The sequence below is a fragment of the Cryptotermes secundus genome, unplaced genomic scaffold (genome assembly GCF_002891405.2).
Source record: "Cryptotermes secundus unplaced genomic scaffold, Csec_1.0 scaffold3294, whole genome shotgun sequence".
Taxonomy (NCBI): Eukaryota; Metazoa; Arthropoda; class Insecta; order Blattodea; family Kalotermitidae; genus Cryptotermes; species Cryptotermes secundus.
In genome coordinates this window covers 517-6,750 of record NW_019745163.1, presented here as the reverse complement: position 1 = coordinate 6,750, position 6,234 = coordinate 517, and the positions used below count along the sequence as shown (strand labels likewise).

The 6,234-nt window shown below is 39.2% G+C and overlaps 1 long non-coding RNA gene across 3 annotated transcripts in view; it reads right to left on the bottom strand.

The window, feature by feature from the left end:
• The window catches only part of LOC111875098, a 14,946-nt gene extending 10,040 nt beyond the window's left edge, over positions 1 to 4,906 (bottom strand). For all 3 annotated transcript variants that reach the window (XR_002844673.2, XR_002844672.2, XR_002844671.2), the window contains exon 1: positions 501 to 4,906. This is a non-coding gene — a long non-coding RNA (uncharacterized LOC111875098). The remainder of the gene's footprint in view (positions 1 to 500) is intronic.
• Positions 4,907 to 6,234: the final 1,328 nt, after the last annotated feature.

The following is a 6,234-nucleotide window of genomic DNA, read 5'->3' as shown; positions in this document are numbered from 1 at the left end:
TAGTTTCACCCCCCAATTGCCTTCCTCTTTGGAAAGTGCCCCTGGTACCCATTGGATTAAGAGGCTGTCTGAGCCCCCGAGCCAGTCTGGATGCTGCACAGTATTGAAAAATATTTTGCTCCTACTGTGAATCAAATCCTGGCTGTTCAGCCCATAGGCTATCGCTATGCATACATTATTCTTGTCAGAGGAAGTAGAGATGAGGTCGTGGGACCCCAAAGCATGAATGGGAAGATAATATTAAACTGGATTCATCTGGCTCTGGCTCATGAGAAGGATCAATGAGCGCAGTAATAAATCTTAGGGTTCCATGAAAGGCAGGGCATTTTTTTGACCAGTTAAATAACTATTATGCTTTGCAGTATTTACTAGGCTATCACACTTAATGTTCTCAGATGAAGCAGATCATAAAACACTTCACCTTCTCAACAATAATATAGTTACAGTTTACAACAACATACAACCTGGTGCTTTAGCTACTGACATTCACATCAACTCACCTCTCTGCATGACCCTGAAAGTACAGAGGTCTCCGCACAGAATAATGGCATGTAAACATCACAGTCTGAAAACATTCTCATTAGCAATCTGCTGTGACACCAATGTACAACTACTCCACCTATTCACAAGAGAAGGAATGGTTATGTACTTGGCTTGTGGCCAATCTCACTGGAATCACTACAAGAACAGAAGTCTGCACTCCTGCCACCTATAATCAAATCTGTTACCAAAAATCAATATTCTCTGTCATTCTAGACAGATGAGCAGCATTTTTATCTCTTAGTGTGGGGAAACAAATACTTTATTTTTATTTACAACCTACTGGAGTAGGTCTTCTCTGACCAATTTTCCCTTATCAATTATCATTCTGCCAATGCTCCGTACTCTTCTATCATGAGCAGTTGGTATAAGCGGCTCATCTGATTCCACTCCAACAACAAAGAACCACTCACAATTTAACTGGTATATATGTTCAGGACCCAAGGTAGGTTCAGTGTCTTATTTTATGGCCACTGGCCCCCAGTTGAGCAGTAGTAAATGCACTCAAATAGTGAATTTATGAGTCTCATCTGCCAGCATCTAAACCTGAACCCATCAATTCTGACAAATATAAAAAAGCTATGCCAATGATTTTCAAATTCCAAACACACGTAAAGGGGCAGGAAGTATAGCGGTCATTGGACATGCTGGATATACTGATTTGCATGTACAGAGAATATTTTTAGTAACTAGAAACATTCACAGCTCTGCACCTCACCGCTGCCAGTGCATATCCGGTTGTAAACAAATGTGATTTCCGCCGATATGTCAGCATGCTTGATGGCAGAAAACGTTTGGAATGAACTTAACTTAATGAACTTAATGAAATTAACTTGCAGACCTCTACACAGTATTATGTTACATGGCAGGCAGTGCAGTTCATTTATGGGAGTGTGTTTGTGATTTGTGAGCAGCTGACAGTAGTCATCTGTGCCATGAGCCATTTGCTCCCAGTTAACAGTCAGTCAGCCAGCAGTGTGGCATGCGTATTTCTACATGACACCTACGTGAAATACAGATCTGCTGGAAAATGTCGGTGAAAATTTTGTGATGAAAGAGTTCCCAGCAGACAAACAATTCATAATTTGGAGAACAAACTTAGAGCAACAGGACTCTTAATAGACAAGGAAACAAAACATAAGCTTCGAGTGCTTACTGAGGAGAAGTTTGGACACAGGGGCCAAACTTGAACATACACTGAAACATCCAGCTCAAGAGATAGGAGTATCAAAGTCTAGTGCATTGAAGCTTACACCTTATAAAACAACAGCAATCCACAACTTGCAGCCACGTGATTCAGCTAGCAGGGTTCATTTTTGCAGTTGGTTTCCACAGTCTGTCGCTGAAGGCGAGACTGATCCACAGTTTACATGTCTCTCTAATGAAGCAAGGTTTCACTTGCAGGGATACATAAATATGCAAAATAATCGCTACTGGAGTTCACAGGATCCACATCTAACCCATGAGGCCTCGCTCCACACAGTTAGAGATGGTGTCTTGTGTGCTATAAGTGCAAGGAGGATTGCTGAAACTGTGACTTTTAACGAAACAATTAATTATGAGAGATATTCTTGGCCAGTTCTTTTCAGAGTTAACAGAAGAAGACAGAATCTATGGCAAGACTCAGCTACCGCACACACTAAGAACACATCTATGCAGGCTCTGTCTGATGTTTACGGGGACAGAACTATCAGCACTGATATTTGGCCAGCACAGTCGCCTGATCTTAATCAATCTCATTTTTTCTTCTGGGGTCATTTGAAGGACAAAGTTTATAGCAGTTACCCTCGAACAGAAGAACTGAATGGAAACATTCATAAGGAAATTTCAAATGTTCCTGCACAGCATCTCCAGAGGGTAAATCAGAACCTCTTCTGCCAGTCTTCTGTCTACGTGTAGAGGGACAGCATTTGCAACACCTCCTGCGATCGGTGAACAAAGGTAAGAAATTCCCTTCATTCAAAATGATATCAGCAAGCTGAGTCATCGGCAAAATTTGAGTGCGCTTTGCAGCCGGTGGCATGTCGGTTGCGGTGAAGTGCAGAGCCGTGAACACCCTGTACATCTACAGTACACAACTTCATTCCAAGTTTGATGTGATTTGAACATATCTGCTCTTGACTTTTATCCACCTACATAAAAGAATCACAATACATGATTCAGCTGTACATAATGATATTTTGTTTATCACATCCACAATACCTGGCAGCAAAGACTTGTCAAAATGATGCATACCTTAGACTTTACATGACCAACATCATTTAATAATCTGATACGATCTTCTCTACAGTACAATTTTTCCTTTGTTAGAAACTGGCATGGCTAGCCTCTAAATTGTAATGTCCATATCTGAGGCAGCAAATTACTAAAATATCCTCTGTAACAAGCTGCTGAAGAGCTTGTTTAACAGCAAAATAGTAGCCCTCTATCCTGAAACCAAACTGAGATTCATTACTCAAAATACAAGAAATATATATACATATTTCAGAAGGCTTATATAAAGTCTCACACCATACACAAGCGTGTATGATTCAAATGGTCTGCTAGACAAAAGACAATAATTCATATTAAGTAAACTGTTATCTTTTCAAAGACCTTCATTTCTGATATAATATTCTTTCAGTCTTTCAGCATTTATTTCAGTTTGTTTCACATCACAGTCTCAATCATGAGAAACCTGATGCTTCCGAATCTGGACCACTCCATTTACAACTGCACAAACTTACAGCATATTCTGACACAACATATTCATTAAATTATCTCTCTTGCAAATCATAATCATTAGGAATTTCAACAATCAGGTGAAAAGTCTGATTGTATTGTATCACTGCTGTCCTACCAAATACTAGTGGGATGGGAACCCTGTGTAACAGACAGGGAAGATATTATGAGATTCTAGAGGGTTCTGATGATGGTGTACAGCTCTCAGGATAACTGGATACCTGGACTATGCCCGTCATCCAGTATCTTGAAGAACACGTTTCAGAAACTGGATCTGTTTCCAGCCACAGGTAAAGTGGATGGAGACATATATACTCTGTTAGGTCCATTAGAAGAAACAGCTACCAACAATTATTGGTCCATAAGCTTAACTGCCTACTAACACATACTGATTAAATAAAGGAATCTGAATAAATGTGTTACTGCTGGTATGAATTCTCTTGGTACTTCAGTTATCAGAAGTAATCTAACTGCTTGGCCCAAGCATTACTTGGAGATATGGCTATGTTGGGGAATGTGCATGTAGATCAGTGATCTAACTTCAGAAGTAGAGAAACTTTAGAGCAAAATATGACTATTACATGGACCCACTTCAACAATTTTGGAAGCAAACTAGGTGTCAATTTCAATCAGCTAACTGATGTCAATTAACAGATAGAATGCCTTTCATGAAGTTTGAAAGTAAAAGTAAAAAAGTAAAGCTATTCCTGTAGTAGTAGTATAAATTGACTGGTTCTCAAATGAGCTGCGATGCCCTACTAAAGTCAATGCTATCAAAATAGTGTTCGTCACAAGTATTATATTTTTCGACATTATCCATCGTCTAGTTTCTTTTTGAAAACACAACCTACCCAGTTGGGTCCAATATGTCCAACAGACAGAGCTCAACAAGATGATGGATAATGTCCAGAAATACTGTATACTACTTGTAGCAGTATACCAACGTTAGATCTTATATTGTTGAGTGTTTGACTGACCATGTGAGGCTGCTACCTGAAATTATTTGTATTACAACCATAAACATCAAACATGAATCATTTTAAAACTTCTTGTGTGAGAAGTAACATGCATATTTTTGAAAAATATGTTCACTCTTAATTGAAAGTTTTGTGAAAATAGGCTGATCCTTGGTTCCTGAATTATTTTTTTCTAAGTGCGCTGGTATTCGTAGAACACGGTAAAAACAAATTATTTTATGAATGCTTTTTATGTCAACACGAAATGACCATATTGTCATGTGGAGTTCTGGTTATACAGAATATGAACATCCACGAATTACTAATTCCATCAGATTCAAGCTACGACGTCCCACGGATCAATACAAGTTCTTGTCTCAAAGGTATTAAGTGTCATCTATACAAGAGGCTTACACTTCATACCACTGATTTTCGTTTCGATAGCTTAGTTGCCTGCATATTCTCTACTATTCCTTGGGATCACTCGGATTTAATGAGTTTTCACACTCTGGCCGTTGTCAGGTACACTATAGATCTATAGATCACCAGGTTGTTACATCGATCAGATGGAGCTAACTTCAGTCACTGCCTTATATTAGAATATGTAGTCTCACAAAGCAACTGCATAATGAGGAGCTTCATAACTTGTACTCTTCTCCAAGTATAATTAAAATGATCGAGTTAAGGAGGAGGAGATGGGCAGGGCATGTAGCACGAATGGGGGAGTCGAGGAATGCATATAGGATATTGGTGGGAAAGCCAGAAGGAAAGAGGCCATCGGGAAGACCAAGGCGTAGGTGGGTGGACAATATTAAAATGGATCTTAGGGAGATAGGATGGGATGGTATGGATTGGATTGATCTGGCTCAGGATAGGGACCAGTGGAGGGCTCCTGTGAACACGGTTATGAACCTTCGGGTTCCATAAAATGCTGGGAAAATCTTGAGTAGCTGCAGAATTGGCGGCTCCTCCAGAATGGTTCAGCTCCATGAGTAAGTAAGTAAGTAAGTAAGTAAGTAAGTAAGTAAGTAAGTAAGTAAGTAAGTAAGTAAGTAAGTAAGTAAGTAAGTAAGTAAGTAAGTAAGTAAGTAAGTGTCACAAAGCAAATTCAAATTTAGTAAACATGCAAAGAAAGCTAATCCAATTATGAGCCCATGTAAAAGTGAAGTGAAGCTATCCCTGTAACAGGCCGTGATGACCCATAGGTTTGTGAGACGGTGAGGGTCCCACATGATTGAGACAATCAGCTCAAAAAATGACGGTAAGCTTGTCAGCCTTACGCACCAGCCGCACTTTATTCCCCAGTAAAATTATTTAATTAATTCCTGGTACTCATTTGTGTTAGAGGCTGAGTCACCTGGAAGGACTGGGTCAACTGAAAATAAAAAACAATGACCTCCTCAGAAATTGAACCCGTGACCTTCCTGCTGGTAGCACAGTGCCTCAACCAACTACGCTACGGTGTGCCCCCCCCCCGAGGCCATGTAAGTATGAAAAATATCCCCCTACTTGTTCTTTTACAACAGCATGGAAGCTCTTCTCTTAACCTTTAAATGCCGGGCTTCTGAAATAGTGGTAAGCTTGAGCTGGCCGGAGTTTATTTAAATGCCCGTTGGTACGCTGCGTTTAAATGTCCGTTTCTGTTAGTGCGCCTAAACAAATTTAAGCATTGTGTTTAAAAATGCTGTATCTAACTCAATTTTTATGATAAATGGATGGAATCATTTTTTTTGTATCAGCAAAGAACATACTGTCGCATATTATAACGGAAGATTTGAAATTTTTTATACAAATTATACCCCATTTTCAATTTTTTGTCTTTTAATTTTGTTTAGTACTGCAAAAATGATTTCTCAGTTCTTCACAGAGTTGTTCTGCATTACAAATTCATTTCTGTTTGTAACACTTGACAAATTTTAGCAGTCCCTGATGTCATAAAACAGATGGAAGCAATAAAATCATTTGTTCTTCTGCTAGCACTGCTTACACTTTTCGGATTTTCGAATCTTTTGACTGA